We start from the raw sequence: 20,293 nt of genomic DNA, 5'->3' as shown, positions 1-20,293 counted from the left end.
ACAGTCCAAGAGGGTATTAGATCACATACTCACAGGAGAGGACCCTACTCTTACTCTTACATCTTCTTGTCTTACTACCTGTTAATCTTGTTTAAATTAAAATTCCTCCATAAGGAGACAGAAACACTCATAGTCTGCACTGGAAAATTGCTTTTGTTGACATCATAGGAGGAATGATCCAAGGATGTTAGGTCTGGTAATGATGGTGACCGTACAATAATAGCTGCTTGTACTTATTATTAAAACAAGATCCCAGATATATGTTGGATGCTGTATGAAGAGAAAGTTTGAAGTGGTTCTATTTTCAAACATAATTCTGGTTATATGGTGGGCAGAATTTAACTCAGGCTTACCTGTGAGGGGAAGACTGTGCAATTCTATAGCTTCACAAAGAGTTGATATGAATTGTGAGGGAGATTCTTACAACTTGAGCTAATTCCCCCTCACCAAATGATAGGTAAAATCCTTACTGAAGGCTAGCTTAAGACTGAAAGAGGTCACATGAAGTTTCATCATTGGGAGTGTGATGAAAAAGAAGTTGTTCTCAAAAGTTTAGTTTAAAAAAAAAAAGTTTAGTTTATTGTAGTATATTCCAGGAGTTGTTTATTCCTAATTTTTTTGCACAATTGGAAAAGACACCTTTGGTATTTCTATGTCTTTCACCCTTAAAGGCAGAAGTGTCCCATGAGTAAGGCGATGAGGATGGAAAACTTTGGCACAGTATTTAGGGTGATGGTGAACATAGCACTGTACCTGATTCCCCTTATCTCAGCATAATTAGAATTCAATTTTAAACATTGTCAGATATCAAATTGTGTCATTAATGATATCCTAAGGCTCTGATTTTAGGTGTAATTCTTTTGCGCCAGCCTAAAATCTGTAAGCTTTTCCAGGCTCACACTCTCCTAATAAAATCCCCACTTACTGGGTTATCTTATTGCTCTTCCTTAAATATTGAAATAATATGGACTCTGCTTCCTATCTCCACTGTGGAGGGAATGACACCTGACACAGATTATCCCAGGATTCTTAGACAAGGTAAATTTCTTCTCATTCACTTTTTTTACAGCTTTGTTTAGACATATTTCACATACCACACAATGTACCCTTTAAAGTGTTCAATTCAATGGTATTTAGTATTTTCAAAGAGTGTGCAACATATCATCAAAATCTAATGATGTTGAGCATATTTCCATGTGACTATTGTCCATTTCTACATATTCTGTGAAAAAGTATCTATTCATATCCTTTGCCCTATTTTAATTGGGTTATTTGTTATTTTACTAGTGAGTTGTAAGTGTTGTTTATATATTCTACATAAAAGTCCTTTATCAGTTAAATGATTTGCAAATATTTTCTCCCATTCTCTGAGTTGTTTTCTATATTTCTTGAGGTTATTCTTCAAGGCACAAAGGCTTTAATTTTGATAAAGTTTCTTAACCTATTTTTTTTTCTTTTGTTGTTTGTGCTTTTGGTGTTGTATCTAAGAAAACTGTCTAATGCAAAATAATGGATATTTCAGTTATGTTTTCTTTCTAAGAGTTTTTTAATTTAATCTCTTAAAGTTTAAGTCTTTTCTTCATTTTGAGTTTCTTTGTCTACATTGTGTGGAGAAGGTAGTCCAACTTCATTATTTTGAAGGTATTTTATTAAGTTTTCCCAGCACCGTTTGCTCAAAACACTATTCTTTTTCCCATTGAATATTATTGACAACCTTGTTGAAAATGAATTGACTATAAATGTGAGGGTTTATATGTGGAATCTCAACTCTATTCCTTCTTTTTTTGCCTTTTGTTCTATTCAAGCCCTCAGCAGATTGTATGATCCCACCCACTTTTGGTGGGCAGTCTACTTAACTGAGTCCATTGATTCAAATGTTAATCTCATCCAGAAACACTGTCACAGACTCACCCAGAAATAATGTTTAATCTCGGCAACCCATGGTCAGTCCAGCTGACACATAAATTAACCATCACAAATCCATCCCACGTAATCTTAAAACTATACACATCTCTTTAACAATACTTAATCTCCAATCTCCAAATAAAGACAATAACAAGTTTATAATTGCACCCAGCATGATACAACTATCCTGTGTACAACTAAAACTACACTAACTCCTTCCCCAGGAGAGGAAGGTAAGTGTTTTAGTGATATTTACTCTTCTCTTTGATATACAATGCCTTAAATACTATGATGTAAAATTAACAATACTTAAATACTATGATATAAAATCAATACATCTTGTGTTACATGATTGGGGAATAAGAGAGGAAAGAAAACAAAGACATGTTATACACACATACATATATTTATAGTAATATATGACAATTGCTTTTATCATTTATGCAACTGGTCTTTTGGTCATAGCTGGTATTTATAATTATCTTCTGCCACTATCCATTCTGTATTCCTTTTTGTTTCAGCATGCATCTTAGCCTTCTTAGTTCTTTACCTGATGAAGTGACCCAAAGTTTAATTCCTGAATGGTCTGGGAAATTACTAGTCCTGACTCTATTGGGTTGTTGTAGTTTTCCATTGACCTTAATTACAGGACCTGGTAATTCTAAGTGACGCCCTAAATGATCTCCTGTATTTCAGACATTATCTTGCTTACTTCTATTGTGGAGTACTAGTACAATTTCTCCTTGATAGTCAGGATCAGTTACCTAGCTTACACAGCAATGCCCTTTTTTCCGTGTTGATTCAGAGGTATGAGAAGCCGAAAGTAGCCAGGTGTCAGACTGAGCTTTCAGTTCCGTGGAATCATTGTTGTATCTCCTGGTAGAAGCATTCCTCCCTTTGGCTTCTGGGTCATGAGAGTGTAAGGTCACAGGAACAAGGATCAGAAATGTTGCTGGTGCATTGTTAGGGGTAATAGTGAGTGATGCCATTCCCATTTCCACACTTTGATTCCTGAACCTGTGAATCCTGGCTACTGGAAAAACAGCATCATATACTACATGCTGATTAAGAGCATATATAACCTTCTTGTCCCAGCCCTACAAGGTATTGTCACCTAACTGTAACTTTAACTGAACCTTCAAACGGTCCTTCCACCTTTCTATCAAGTCAGATGCTTCAGAATTATAGGGAACATGGTAAGATGAATGAATTCCACGAGCATGTACCCATTGTTGCACTTCTTTTGCTGTTAAATGAGTTCCTTGATCAGAGTTAATGCTGTATGGAAAACCATGATGGTGGATAAGGTAAGTCCAAGAGTGGTGGTTTTGGCAGAATCATTGTGTACAAGGAAGGCAAATCCATATCCAGAGCATCTATTCTAGTAAAAATAAAATACTGCCCCTTCTGCAATGGAAGTAGTCCAACGTAATCAACCTTCCACCAGATAGCTGAATGATCACCCTGGGAAATGGTGCCTTATCAGGGACTAAGTGATAGTATCTGCTATGGGCAGATTGGACACTCAGTGGTGGCTGTAGCCAGATTGGTCTTGGTGAGTGGAAGTCAATATTGCTGAACACATGCATAACCTCCATTCCTGCCACCATGGCTATTTTGTCTCTAGACTAGTTGGTGATGACAAAGGTTGCTGAGGGGAAAAAGCTGACTGGTATACACAGAGTGGGTCATCCTATCCACTCAATTATTAAAATATTTTTTGTTGAAGTAAGGTAAGTATTCACATGGGACACATATCTTTACATTTTTTGCCCATTCAGAGAAGTCAGTCTATATACCTCTTCCCCAAATTTCTTTATCACCAACTTTCCAATCATGTTCCTTCCAAGTCCCTGAATATTCAGCCAAACCATTGGCATAGCCTATGAATTGGTATATAATCACATATTTGGCCATTTCTCCTTTGAAGCAAAGTGAAGAGCCAGGTGAACTGCTCAAAGCTCTGCCCACTGGTAGGGTTTCTTTTTGCCATTGTCCTTTAGGAATGCCACAGATAGGGGCTGTAGTGCTACAGCTGTCCACTTTTGGTGGTGCCTGAATATTGTGCAAACCATATGTGAGCTAGGTTTCAGTCTTCTTTTCCTCTGTTAACAGATTGTAGGGAACTCCCCATAAGACCATTGGTACAGGGTGGGAGAAAGAAGGCAGTGTGGCAGAAGTGGGGACCATGGGCATTTGGGCCACTTCTTCATGTAAATTACTTGTGCCTTCAGGGTCTGCTGGAACCCAATCACATATATGGCAAATTTATTAACATTCTCTATTTTTAAGTTTTCTCATTTGTAGAGTGAAAATTCTAATAAAGGTAACTCACAGAGATATTGTGAGAAGTAAATGAGTTAATATATGTAAATCTTAAAATAGTGCTCCACACATAACAGTGATTCATCAATGCTAATTAATGGTATTGTCATTATCCTATTTCCTACACGAAATCACAATTGTTAGTTTACCAATTTTAAAATCATTTGGTATGTTTGGCTTACTTTTGTTACTTAATTTCAACCTCCAAAGCCTTGAAAACTCTGCCAATTTTATTGTCTTGACATATTTCCCCGTCTTAACCATCTTCAAAGTCAAGTGTTTCTCAAATTGTGGATGTTAGATAGATCATCGCATCAGGATCATTTGGGATGCTTGTTAAGACTACAGATTCCTAGGGACTTCCCTGGTGGTCCAGTTGTAAAGAATCCACCTTCCAATGCACTGGACATGGGTTTGATCCCTGGTCAGGGAAATAAGATTCCACATGCCACAGGACAACTAAGCACACGCCCCACAACTACTGAGCTCATGTGCGTCGAGAGAGACCAAGTGTCACAACTACAGAGCCCATGCACCCTGGAGCCCATGCACCACAACTCGAGAGAGAAAATCCACATGCCACAACTAGAGGGAAGCCTGTGCACCACAACTACAGAGAAGCCAGCATGCCACAATGAAGAGCCCACACTGCAATGAAAGATCCCATGAGCCTCAATGAAGATCCCGCATGTCACAACTAAGACCTGACACAGCCAAAAAAGTAAAGAAAATAAATAAATAAATAAAAAGAATACAGATTCCTAAACCTCACCAAGAAGGTGAAAGACCTATATGATGGGAACTACAAAACATTAATAAAGGAAATTGAAGTGATTCAAAGAAATGGAAAGATATCCTATGCTCTTGGATTGGAAGGATTAATATTGTTAAAATGACCATACTACCCAAAACAATGTATAGATTTAATGCAATCCCTAAAAAATTACTCATGACATTTTTCACAGAACTAGAACAAATAATCCTAACATTTATATGGAACCATAAGAGACCCAGAATTGCTAAAACAATCTTTTGGAAAAAGAACAAAGTAAGAGGCATAACCCTCCCATACATCAAACAATACTACAAAGTTACAGTAATAAAAACAGCATGGTACTGGCACAAAAAGAGACATATGGATCAAATGAACAGAATAGAGAGCCCAGAAATAAACTCACACACCTATGGACAATTAATCTTCAACAAAGGAGGCAAGAATATACAATGGGGAAAAGACAGTCTCTTCAGCAAGTGGTGTTGGAAAAGTTGGACAGTCACATGTAAATCAATGAAGTTGGAACACACCTTCACACTGTACACAACAATAAACTCAAAATGGTTTAAAGACTTAAATATAAGCTATGACACCATAAATCTCCTAGAGGAGAACGTAGGCAAAATATTCTCTGACATAAATCATACTAGTTTTCTTAAGTCAGTCTCCCAAGGCAATAGAAATAAAAGCAAAAATAAATGAATGGGACCCAATCAAACTTACAAGCTTCTGTACAGGAAAGGAAACCATAAACAAAATGAAAAGACCACCTACAGACTGGGAGAAAATCTTTGCAAATGATGCGACTGACAAGGGATTAATTTCCAAAATGTACAAACAGCTCATACAACTCAATAACAAAAAAAACAAAAAAAACAACCCAATTGAAAAATGGGCAAAGACCTAAATAGGCATTTCTCCAAAGAAGAAATACAATGACAAATAGGCGCATAAAGAGATGCTCATCATCGTTAATTATTAGAGAAATGCAAATCAAGACTACAATGAGGTACCACCTCATACTGGTTAGAATGGCCATCATTAAAAAGTCTACAAATACTCAATGTTGGAGAGGATGTAGATAAAAGGAAACCCTTTTACACTGTTGGTGGGAATGTAAATTGTTGTAGCCTTTATGGAAAACAGTATGGAGGTTCCTCAAAAAACTAAAAATAAAGTCGCCATATGATTCAGCAATCCCACTCCTGGGCATATACCCAGACAAAACTCTAATTCAAAAAGATACATGCACCCCTATGTTCATAGCAGCACTACTCACAATAGCCAAGACAACCTAAATGTCCATTGACAGAGGAATGGATAAAGAAGATGGATACATATATACAATGGAATATTACTCAGCCTTAAAAAGGAACAAAATAATACCACTTACAGCAACATGGATAGACCTAGAGATTATCATACTAAGCAAAGTAAGTCAGAAAGAGAAAGACAAATACTATATAATATCACTTATATGTGGAATCTAAAATACGACACAAATGAACATATCTATGAAACAGAAACAGACATAGGGAACAGACTTGTGGTTGCCAAGGGGGAGGGGGGTTGGGGAGGGAAGGATTGAGAGTTTGGGATCAGCAGATGCAAACTAGTATATATAGGGTGGATAAACAACAAGATCTTACTGTAGAGCACAAGGAATTATATTCTATATCCTGTGATAAACCGTAATGGAAAAGAATATGAATAAGAATATATATGTATAACTGAGTCACTTTGCTGTACAGCAGAAATTAACACAACATTGTAAATCAACTATACGTCAATAAAATTCTTAAAAAGTCAAAGAAAATAGATAAAACTAAATGTAATAATATGTTTTATTTAGACTAATATATCAAAAATATTATTTCTACATGTAATTTATATAAAATTGATTTCTGGGGTATTTTCACATACTTTTTTTTTTGTATTAAGTCTTTGAAATCTTATAGTACATTTCAATTCAATATGTAATTGGTGTAAACATTTTTTTAAAAATTCCTGAGCTTGACTCCAAAGGTATTGAATCAGTCTTTTGTGGATAGGGTACAGAAAATTGATTTTTTAAACTGATTCCAAACACGTTTCTAATGTGCACTCAATTTTGAAAACCATTGTTCCAAGTACTTGTGAATAGATAGTTAGTAATTAAAGGGTAAGAGTCTCAAGATACTAGCACAATAGCTTCCATGCCATTCTCTTGTAATTAGAAAAATACTTTCATAGGCAACTGCTTTGCCCTTCTAATCAAAATTCTTGACCAAATTTGTTCAAAAATTATCTGTAATAGGAAATGAGCAGTGGTGAAAATAAGGGAGAAGAAGATAAGAAGTTTATGGAATATTATGAAGGGATATTTCTCTATTTTTGATGATTGACTATGTAGACTGTGTGGTTCCTAGTAGAGACTAATAATGTTAACTGACAATACTTGAAACATTATCAGTGGCTTCCAGGGAGCAGGAAGGGAGTAGGTAAGTAGGTTAAAAAACTCACTTGTTGACTCAAGAGTCCAGATGTGCTTAATAAGCACAGCAAATAAGCAGAGTTTTCATGACGCATAACATTGCCATTCAATGTTCAGTGTTGTCAGTCAATTATCATATTATGTTTATGCTTAAAAATACCATATTTTATATTAAAGATGTCAGATTCATATTTTAAAATATTATAATGCATTTATATATGTTTTCTCTGTTAGAGCTGCAGAGAGAGAGAGAACATGATAGCACAAGAGTGACAACGTTACTTAAAATATGTATATCTTGATTTCTTGTATCTCCTAGGACAAGTGGTTTGGAGAATATTAAGTTTATATAAACTACATATCAAATTTATAATATTCATTTTTACCTATATAACATAAGGATTATAGAGAAACATTTTTTTTTAATTTTATATCTGAGATTGGAGAATGAGAATATAGCCTTGATTTACAAACTAGTTCATGTTCTTTCCCCACCCACCTAATGTGGCCTTTCTTTACAATTTATTCCCTATATAATGGTGGTCCAAACACAGTTCTGGCCTCAATCATGTAACACTTGCACTACTGCAGTAAGTTCCTAATTGGTCTCCTTGCCACTGGCCTCTCATTTCTCCAGTATATCAGTATGTCAATACCCCACTTGAAAACCTCCAATGTTTTCCTGTTGCCTCATAAATCAAATCCAAACTCCATAGTAGAGTATTCAAGGGCCTAGATCCATCCTACAAACCAAACTAAACTTCTCCGAATATGCCATACATTTTTAGGCCTCCTTTCTCTATTTTAATAGTTTTAACCTGGAATGACTTGTATATTTTTTAACTAAAATTTATTAATATTTCAAATTTTAGTTAAAATGTGCTTTTTAAAAATACTCAGCTTCAAATATAGTTAGGCAAACTGAAAACGAAACTTGCCCTGGGTAGATAAATATCATTTTTCTCGAAAACAGCTCTATTCTTTCAAAGTTATAAAATAAAAGCTAAGTCGATTTGAAAGAAAAATTTCCAGATAAGAGTTCAAAGTTTTTAATGGGAAGTGAGAAAGTAGCAGTTACAGCCACACTGAAACAATTCAGCTTTCTTAGCTCACCACCGTTAAAGTGAAACATTTAAGTAAACCAGCAAAGTTAGAATCAGAAATTTAAACCAAATAATAAGATTTGTTTGGATCGTTACAAGGACCATCAGTAATTAGCTTAGTTCTTTTCTTTCTCTAACACTCATATTCAATTCATCTTTATTCTTAAGAGGAAAATTGGCATTGCATTTGCAACCAGTGTGGAACATTGTAGACTCTTGAGACAAATTACCTGTAACTCCAGTATTATGTAAAATTTTTGATAATCCTCATGAAAACCTTTAATTTAAAACATTAAGAAAACAGAATTTTAGAAGCCAAAAAGTCTAAAAGCCAAAATTTTAGAAGCCTTTGGGAAATATCTTTGTCTTTATCATAGAGTCTAAAATATGCATATAAGATTGAGATTAAATGTCCTTTTTGCTTTGAGAACTCAAAAATTCTTTGTAGTGATTGTTTCTTGGCAGTTTTAAAATATATTTTTTTCTGTATTGTTCTGAAGATGAAAAGACTTTCACAGAAACTACAATGGACAATTCTGCTGCACTCGAAGAACCCATAATCTTCAGAATATTTACTGTTTTATGCATACCATATAGATATAGATATGGGTATGTTTATAGATATAGTTATAGACATAGATATGTCTGTCCATTTTGGGAAACCAAGTCTTCACCAATATGTTGCCGTTTTGGCTTCCATGACACTAATACAAACATTTAAGTAGTTAAAGCTCCAGCTAATATTAGTAACTATTCACAATTTAAAAGATTCTGTTAATGTATTCAGAAATGACATGGCCAATCTGAAATATTGTTATTTAGTGAAATTACTAAAATGATAAGATCAGCTTTATTGCCATTAGAAAATATTACTTTAATAAAAGTAAGCATAAATGAAGCAATTATTTGACCTAAAGTAGAAATTGTTTTCAATATTTATCACCACTATTTTTAAGATTTTATAGTTTTCAATTTATGAACCTAAGTTGAAGTTGGTATGCTGAATTTTGGTGCCTCAAAAGTTTCATATACTGGTTAATTTTCACATGTCCAACTTTGTCTTTTGCTCTTGTAATACAGTTGATTATACTACTAATTGAGATCTGAATGAAAGCATTTAAAAACACTGGTTACAGTACTAATGCATTTTAGAGCACTAGTATGCAAATTTACTGATTTTTAAGTTAACTTTCCCACTACATAGCCAGATGTTTCTGCTCGCAATTCATTTTATTGTTCTATGTGAAAGGAAGTGGCATATAAAGCTGCAAAAGCCATTTACTGATCCATAGAATAGATACAGCTTCTTTGTATGAAGAAAAAAATTTCCATACTCTGCTTCCATTAGTGACTTACTGTGAAGCTGATTTAGATAGAGTACTAAATTAGAAACTGGGGTAGGATGCTCTCTGAGCTCAAACATAGGAAGCTCCCTTAATAACATCTTCCAGATTACCTTCTCTCCCTGAACGTCACCTGACTACCACTAGAAGACCTGTATCTGAAAATAGAAAAAAGATAAGTTTAGCAAGTTTGGCGATGACAATGACTAGATTAAATCACCAGCAGCTTTCAGATTGGAATGGCTGAAGGACTAAGTAGAAGATGAATAAATGGAATACATTTGATTAATATGGTAAATCTAATCTTCATTGTGTGGGAAGTAAAAGCAGAGGAAAGCTCATATATGGGAAAAACAAAGAGGTGTCAATGGACTGGAGGTCCTTACAAGGTCAGAGAAGAGATATAATGCCAATAGTAAAGCTAACAAGCTGTAAAGGAAAGAGTTTACATATTGCAGTTTCAGGTTTTAGTCTTAGATGTGGCCATGGGGGAAGGTAGCTGAGGTGGGGTGGAAATCCATATGAACATCAGACTCAGCCAGAACAATGAAGTGGTTTAAGACAGAGATGACAGTCTGGTAGATAACATAATTTTAAAAAATCACTGGCACATTACTGGAAGAGTTGAAAGCACAGAAGCATCAAGCATACAGTAAAAAATTAACTTGTTTTTCTAGTTCAGACAAATGTATCATAATTGTCATATCTTCCTTTGATGCACAAATGCATTAGATAGAATCCTCCTCATCCTTTCATAGCATTAGCTGTATCACCATCAATGCTGACAACTATGAAAAAAGGTAATTATTTGAATAGTCTATTGATATTGAAATGAATTTTTTATAAATGGTTAACAAGGCAATAGCTTATAATGTAAATCCCTTAAGTAAATTGTGTAAACCATTTTAGGTAGTTTACCCGACTTGTAAGTTTAAATGTATTTCCTAGCCTTGGAAACTTAACCTTTTAAATTCAAAGATGTAAGATTAGTTTGACTTAAAATTTTAACAAGATTTATGTTAAAGAGGTTGTATGTTCCAATCAAATTTTGAATGACAGTAATTTTTTAGGATATATGGAAATAGCACATGCTTAAATACTCTTAGTATACTTACCAACCCAGATAACTAGATAATTTAATAATGCTTTCTGATTTATCATTTTCTCATTTGTTCACCATGAATTTTTTTGTGTTATGATGACAATTCTCAGAAAAAGTTAGGAAATAGGATGTGCTGTTGCGAAAATAGCACTCGTTTGAACGTCTGGGAATTTTATCTAGTCCCAGATCCTATTTTATCTAACCATACAATAATTAACATTACTTCCCTAAAACTTAATTTTATTATTTGCAAAATGAGGTAATTTGACACATGAATAACCTCTGACATTCTATGGCTCAAAATTTCTCTTGAGAACATCTCTCATTCATTCCACTTTTGCCCTTTGTCTTATTTGGATATTATTCTTCCCCAATGCCATAGTCAATGCAACCACAAACATGGCTGTCAAATATTTTCCACCATGGTATCCTATGTTCAAGAGTTTTGTTGTCCCTTCTTTTCTTCCAAGATCAGAGGATAGAGAATGTGGAGAATGGTATTTCTTTAGGCCTGAGTTCCTTTACTAAAAATCTTCAAGTCAGTGCATATATATAACTGCCTTCATATAATGTCGACCCTTTAAGGACATGATTTTTACTCATACCTCAATGATTTGCCTAATATAAATTTTTAACTGACTTTTATATAGGCAAATGTTAGTAACTGCTTTCCATTCCATTCCCCTGCAGGTCACTGAAGACTCAACCAACAACCTGATTTTATTCTGTGGTTTAATGCATTTAAAACCAAACTGAAATATAAGAAGACTTTATTCTCACAAGAACAGAAATTGGCAAGATACTCTGCATGATAAGGTATCTTAGCAATGAACCATATGTTCCTCTTAAGAGACAGAAAATAAGAAGCCCTTACCATAGCTGCTTTTATCAATAATGATAGATTCAACCACAAAGCACCTACTAGTTTGAGAGACTTATAGTGTCTATGAGTTGAAGCAAGATATAAGCTACCTCTCAATAATTTGAGTTGAAGGTAAATTTTAGATTTGGGCCATTTTTTCCTTCAACAAATGCTTCAACTTGTAAGTGAGTCCAACCACAGTAGGACAGATTTGAAACTTTGCATCTGATACTTCACAAAAGTTAGGTTTGGGGGAAAATGAATAATGAATTTTTTTTCTTTTTTTAACAGATTTGGGAAATAAAAAATAGAGGCGTGCCAAAGGAAAGTAGAAAAGTTTGGAATTATTGGATAATTCACAAAAACATTTTTTAAGACAGCTTAATGAGAGATGATCATGGTCAATGATGTTATTAAACTTTAGAAATAAAGGTTAGAATCTTTTAAGGGATGTTTGTCTAAAAATATTTCTCTATTTATAGCTATATTTGCCCATTCTTATAACAAGGAAAAAACTGTCTAAATCCAACGTTATGTTTAAATAAATATGGGCTGCATGAGAGCTAGTACGGTACCTTGTTTATCGATGTATCCTTGAATATAGACATTTAAAATGTTTCTTAAGTAAATGAAGGAAGGAAGAAAGGTACAAAGAAATGAGTGCTAATTTTCTGGAGGACTTACTTTGAATATGCAAAGATTTGAAATAACAAGGCCATTAATGGACATTAATGAAAAAACTGTTGAAATTCAAATAAAGTCTGTAGTTTGTTAATAGTCTGGTACCAATGTTAATTTCTTAGTTTTGACAAATGTACCATGGTCATGTAAGATGTTAAATTTAGGGGTAAATGAGTGAAAGGTATACAGGAACTCTATCTTTGCATCCTTTCTGTATATCTAAATTTGTTAAAACATTAAAAAAATAAGCTTGCCTTCAAAAGTTTATAAATGGTCACTGGAGACATATAAGGTAGTAAATAATAGGTGTTTTAATATCCAGGCAGTCCTCAGTTTATATGGTAGTGTGGAACTCTAAAAATGACTGTGTGCCCTGAAGCCTTTAATAATTAATGAAAAGCAACTTTAATGAAAAGCAACTTTAATAATTAATCAGAAAATTCACAATTGTTCTGTGACCTCTCCCATGTTTTGTCAAAACAAACAAACAAACAAAAAACTCTCTATCAATTATAAATGTATAGGAAAATAGAAATAGTAAAACTAATATTTATTTCACTGTCATTTAAAACATTAGAAACATTGAAAATTGAGGTGTTTTAAATTTTTGTAAGAAAACTTATCAAGAGTGGTTTCAACCAGAGAGCATCTTTTCTATGCTTTGGTGAATTGTCTACTGTTTTGTAAGTTTGGATCAGCTTCCAACATTTTATCCTTGTGCTTTCAATGTTTGAAATATCTCTGAGAGTTTCTTTAATGTGAAGTTTTGGCTGATATAATTCCTCTGGGTCATCTTTACCCTTTTGGTTTTCTCATTTATATCAGTAAGTTCCCCTTCACCAAGTTTCTCCAGCTGCATACCTGGAGCTTCTTGGGCAGCTATTTCTTCTATAATTGCATTTATGTTTGATTCTAACTTCACTTCAGTGTTATTACTTCTTGTTTCTTTGCTGCACTTGCATCTTCATGGGCCAATTCCCTCTTTTTTTCTCAAATAGCCAAAGATAAAGATGAATTTTATTTTTTTTAATTTTTATTTTATATTGGCCAATTTCCTCTTTTGATTGTCTATTTTTGTAGATTGTCACAACGGTTTATCATTAGGAGACAGAAGCCAACACAACTACATGCTTTGCTGCTATGTGTCAACTAAAAACATGGACAGTGAGCCAATCACCAACAGGCTTTGAAAGAAGTGATATGATTGGTCACTGATTATGATGTGACTGTTATTTATGTAGTGATTTGTGGACTGAAAAGCTAGTTGTAAAGTTTGTACTTTTATGCAATTACTCACAGTTAACGTACCATGGTAAAACACAAAAACTTGAACAATAATTTTCATAGCAGTATTATTCATAATAAACAAACGTGGAAACAACCAGAATGTCCATCAGCTGATGAATGGATAGACAAAATAAGGTATCTTTACACAATGTAATATTATTTGGCAATAAAAGTAATGTACTCTGACACATGATGCTACATGGAGGAATACTGGAAAACATGCTAAGGGAATTGAGCCAGTCACAAAGGGACATATATTATGTGATTCTATTTATATGAAATGTCCACAGAAAGCAAATATTTAGAGATAGAAAACAGATTAGTAATTACCTATGTTTGGGAAGTTTGGAGGAAATAAGGAGTGGCTGCTAACGGATAGAGAGTTTCTTTTTGGCGTGATGAAATTATTCTAAAACTAGATTGTGGTGAGGGTTGTACAGCTCTATGAACATACTACAAACTAATCATACACTTTAAATCAATAAATTTTATGGTATGTGAGTTATATCTCAATAAGCTACACATACACACACTGCCTAACAGAAATTTGTGCATATAAGAACTGTAGGAAGTAAGGAATGCCTGTATTAATAATGGTCTTTGATTGTTAACTAGTAAGATACATAGTCGAGAGGTTACTTAAAGGAGATAATCTAACCTCTCTTTAAAAACTGAAGTGTTGTGCTTTGTTCTAATTATTAATGGAAACTAATGTTATATAGGAACTATATTTACATACTATGCATCTAAAAATGATGCATAGTAAGTGTTCAGTAACTAGTTATTAGTTTTTATATTATCTAAAATATTCATTCATTAAAGTTTTTTTTTTACCAAGTGTGCTTGTGAGGAACAAAAATAGCAGAAAAAGTAAATATTACTTTGTAGACAGCTAATATAAGAATTTTAATTTTACCTTAAAACTTTAAAAAAAAACATTCAGCAAGCACTTTGTTGTTGTTGAAATGACCTTTGCAAAAGGAAATTACTCGGATTGTATAAGGAAGTTTAGGAATGTGGTGGGAAAACAAGATTCATGAAACTAAGATGGGATAGAATATTCTAGACATAAGGTACTGGAAGTTTTTGTAAGAGACTATATGTCTATGTGGGTTTGGATTTGGTGGTAAAGGAGAGGAAGAGTAAACAAAGAATGAGTCAGAAGAAATAATACAGGTTGAAAGTTTTGGTTGTGGAGCTGAAGCAAGTAGAACTTGAAGTGGTGAGTTCTTCACTTGTAGTTTCAACAATAGTAACCAGAATTAAGAATTGAAAAAATCATTGTTTCACTACCTTGCTTTTAGGAAGACATGTATGGCAATCTATTTATATCTAAAGAATATGATTCTTTACACCTAATACATGGCCTGTTATAAACCCTGGTATAGAAATATCAGTTCATTTTTACTTGGTATTACTTAGCTCTACTCTTAGGAAAAAAGAAATTAGATACAGGAAAAGTTAGTATTCTTTTGAATACCATAAAAATATCTTATTCAGTTAGATGTCCTTCAACATTTTTCATTTTTTTCTTAACAGAGTAACAGACTACAGTGTGAAAAGTTGGCATTCATTTCCTTTGAAGGGTCTTTGGCTTTATCACAAGTATTCCATAGTTCAGTTTGTATAAAAATCTTTGAAATCCTTAACTGGCTATTTAATGACTTTCTTCATCTTAATATTTAGCCACAAAGAATGATACTTACCTCATCTGCTAAAAGAAATTACAGATGAATCCCTAGGTGAACAATACTGAGGGTTTTATATCAGCAATATACTTTTTTGTACTTGGAAGACCATGGAGATTAAATTTCTTATGACAATACATTTTTTTTTTTTTTTTTTTTTTTTTTTTTTTTTAAAGGATTTTCTTATTTATTTATTTATTTATTTATTTATTTTTGGCTGTGTTGGGTCTTCGGTTCGTGCGAGGGCTTTCTCCAGTTGCGGCAAGCGGGGGCCACTCTTCATCGCGGTGCGGGGACCGCCCTTCATCGCGGTGCGCGGGCCTTTCTCTATCGCGGCCCCTCCCGTCGCGGGGCACAGGCTCCAGACGCGCAGGCTCAGCAATTGTGGCTCACGGGCCCAGCCGCTCCGCGGCATGTGGGATCTTCCCAGACCAGGGCTCGAACCCGTGTCCCCTGCATTAGCAGGCAGATTCTCAACCACTGCGCCACCAGGGAAGCCCGACAATACATTTTTAAATGAAACTTATCCTATAATAAAACTTGCTACTGACTAAAATAAAATGACTTTATTTCTCAAATTTTAAAAGTTCAATGAGAGACAGTTGAAGAGACTATTAGAAGGATGAGTGATGAAAGTAATTTACTTCATAACAGAATTTACTTTTATCCTTGTTTCTCAAAATGAAGAGAAAACTACCTCCAATTCCACTTCAAAAACTAAAACATAACAGAATAAAAGTACATGTCAGGCAGGGAAGACATTTCAGTTACATAGTTTGTGTCTCTAAGGAGACTATATTTTATTTTATTCTTTTTGTTTCTGTTTATTGATAAATTTTTGCATTACAAATTTAACAGTATCAAATTCTTGAAGTAAGTTTTTTTTAATGTCTTTATTCTAATTATCATTGTTGCGTAACAAAATACCCCAAAACTCACTGACTTAAAACAACACAATCATTTATTTTTTCTTATGAATACACAATTTGGTCAGGGCTTGGTGGGGACAACTCATTTCTATTCTATGTGGCATTAGCTACGGCATCTCCACAGGAACTGGAGAATCCTTTTCCAAGTTGGATGACAAATATGCTAGCAAGCTGATGGTGGCTGTCGGTTCCGTTCTGTGTATCTCTCTCGGCAGAGGAGCTTTGGCTTCTTCACACTGTAGTCTCTAGGTTCCAAGAAAAAGCATCTCAAGACACAACAAGTGGAAACTGTAGATTTCTTAAGGCTTCAGCCCACAAAATGACAAAGTATCACTACAGCTGTATTTTGCTGATCAAGCAACCACAGAATTCAAATTCAAGGACAGCAGACATAGACACTCCCTTCTTTGGCAGAGTTTCAAAGATTTTATAGCCATGTTTCAAAACCACCACAGGAAAATAATATACAGGGAAAAATAGAACCTGCCCATGAGGTGAGCTCTTACAGTTTATTGTCCCAAAGAAAATATTTTATATTTTATCTTAAAAGCATATATCCAGAGTTTAGCTGAGCTGCTCCATGTTATCGCTGCCTTGGCATCCAATTTATTTGGCCAAGTCGTTTGCAGGGACCTTACACTGACACTAGCCCCCTCATGCAAGCACACACCCTAGATAGCTGCCTGAAGAGTCACAGGCAAATAAAAATTCTTAGTGTGCCTTATATGCCCCTTAGATATGAATCCCATGGGGATCACCAAAATCCTGCTCTTTTGGTTTGAATTGACCAATCCAGCCCTAACCCAGGATTACCAAAGCACTCCACCCATGGACCCTAATAAAGGCATATGCCCCAGGTCCTGCCTCTCTCTCTCTGCACTCTGCCTTGATGTCCCCATGTGGTTCCTTGAGGTATGCCATGTACTTATTCCAGGACCTGTAAGTAATAAACTTATCTAATTCAATTTCTCTTCTGGTCTTCCGTTGAACCTCAGCTCACCATTGGCACCCACTTTATAAATGTGAATTTAACAACCACGATTATAAGCTAGTCTATTTTTACCTAATTTACTATTACTTTGTAGTGAAATATCTTATTTCCAAGTGTGAATAATCTCAAAATATGCAGATACCAATATACAATCAAATACTATAATATTATATTCTCTAATGGTTAAAGTAATAAATTGATTCAAGTCAATGTAAAATTTAAGTATGACACTTTTGTAATGAGGATCTGTTTATACAGCAGGAGTAGGTGACACAATTTAGGAGTGCTCAAGGTATAGACTGCTTAAAATATAGTATTCTGTCCCAGACTCTGAACATCCTACTGTTAGAGTCATTTGGTTCGTTTCAGTATCTCCAGAAATCTCTGAAAAAGTGTAGATGTCAACTGGAAGTGTACGACTTAGTTTTCTAACAAGCAAGTTCTCATATGGAAGATATATTTAGACATTGGACATAAGATTGGTCAAAGTTTAATAGGAGGAAAGAGATATATAAAATGTTGGCATACTGCCCAAGGATAGCTGAATACAGCAGGGAAGGCTGTATAACATATTTAGGGTGACCATTTTATTTATCATCCAACTGGGATACTCTTGAGCGTCAACAAGAATACTAACTGGTTGAGATGCTGGAGCAAAAGCTCTAACTAGGATCTGTTTAATCCCCGGCAAACAAATATTTATGGTTTTACTAAGCACAGTGCTTTAGTGCACAAGCTCTGGAAACAGAGAGAAGTGAATTCAAGCCATGGTTCTGCTACTTAAGAGTTATGTGAACCTTAGCAAGGTATTTAGTCATTCACATCTTCATTTCTCTTATCTCTAAAATGGGATAAAATTACCTACCTGAATGATTTGTTATAAAGATTAAATGATAGAAGTTAAGAATTTAGTACATGGTAAGTATTCAATAAATGCTGTTATTTATTAATGTTTTTTCTGATGCTGTCGTTATTGATATTGGTGATATTGTTGCTAATGTTATTGAGATGCCAAGGTATACAAAGATATGTTCTTATCTTCAAATAGTTGACAATCTGTATTATTTGGGGATGCAAAGTTAGCATGCTGAAAATTATCAAGTGCTGTAGATTTAGTAGTTATCTGATTTTTTTATTCTGCTGAGGTTTAGTTGGGGCTGTGTTCTCATAATGACAAACAATAGCTTCAGTGGAAACTTCTTTGGTTCTACTCTTGCTGATTTGTGAGGCTTTCATCTGGGGAGTCAGACTACATATAATTCAGAACAAGTTGAGGGAGGTGCAATAAATAACAACCTTTTCCCAGCCTGAGAGTTAAGAAATATAAATATAAAGGAATAAGATATATGGTGGTCAAAATCCACCTTTATTGGATACTTTCTAATTTTGAACCTCAATATCACATAGACTTTGCTACCATTTCCCAGACAATGCTCAGCTCCTATAGGCTTCCCCATATGGGCAATATGCCCCATAAGACTTACTAAATGGAGGGGTAGAGGAGAAATGTACTCTGAAGATAAATCTCCTCCAAAAGAAAGAGAAGAGGAAGGGGCCAGGCTATGCAGGCCATGTTTTTCCTTACAAACTCACTAATCAGATAAGTCCCTTTATCTTTTTAGAGGCTGAATAAGGGGTAAAATTAGGCCAGAGATGACATATGGGTTTCATTCTATATGGAAGAAGGCATCAGGAGTAGGGAAAATGTGTTTCTGTCCAAGAATTAGTTTCAAATATTTTCATGAACCTGTATTGCAGAACACACCTAGTTTTTATATGTAAATAATATAAAATATAATCACAAATTTAACAGTAATATATCACCTTTGCAATGAGTATCTTTATGCACATTCTTATTCCTTTATGATTATTTCCAAGATATAGAATTTCTAGACACCTTTTTAATGTTTTGATATAAATTACCTGGTTGTAACAGGATACATTTTTAATGTTTTGGTTTACTCATTCCTGATGTGTGGGAACCCATCTCTCTATCACTCTCTTTCTCTTTCTTAAATTAGTTATGAAGCTAACAAGCTAAGTTTTTATTGCCTTTATTTTTCCCATGTGTTATACTTAAGCCGCCTTTACCCATTTGTGCTATTCTTATCATAGCTGTAGGACAAACATATCTCCACAATTGATCTTTAATATTAACCTGAGGAAATGGATAACTTAACAGTAGATATGATCTGCATCTGTTTCATAATTAAATTTTATTTATTCCCTAAGGAAGGTAATTTTTCTTTTAACCTGATAACTAACTACTGGTTTGTACAATACTTACTGTTAACTTACTTAAACTTTTCTTCTCTGGGTAGAGAATATCTGTGAATTAAAGACTATATCATTCATTCACTAATTCATATGTGTATTTAATTAATATTTAACAATGTTGACTATGTGTCAAGAATTGTGCTAGAGCAGGAGATATATTAGTGAATGAGAAAAATACAGTTCGTGATATTACAAAGCCATATCAACAAATTTAATAATGATCTCAGGGAATTCCCTGGCAGTCCAGTGGTTAGCACTCTGCACTTCCACTGCAGGGGCCTGGGTTTGATCCCTGGTCAGAGAACTAAGATCCTGCAAGCCACAAGGCCAAATAATAATAATAATAATAATAATAATAATAATAATAATAATAATGATAATCTCAGCTAGGACTTTTTTGCTAACTAAAATTACTCTTAAAGTAACCTAAAATTATTTTAGAACAATAGTAAATACTTTAAAATATCGATATGAATATTTAATTTCTTAGAGTTATTTAATAGGCTGAGAGCTTGATAGCTCTAAATAAATTACAGACTCACTATTGGAAGC

This window comes from Balaenoptera acutorostrata, chromosome X (genome assembly GCF_949987535.1).
Source record: "Balaenoptera acutorostrata chromosome X, mBalAcu1.1, whole genome shotgun sequence".
NCBI lineage: Eukaryota > Metazoa > Chordata > Mammalia > Artiodactyla > Balaenopteridae > Balaenoptera > Balaenoptera acutorostrata.
Note: the sequence above shows the minus strand (reverse complement) of the source record.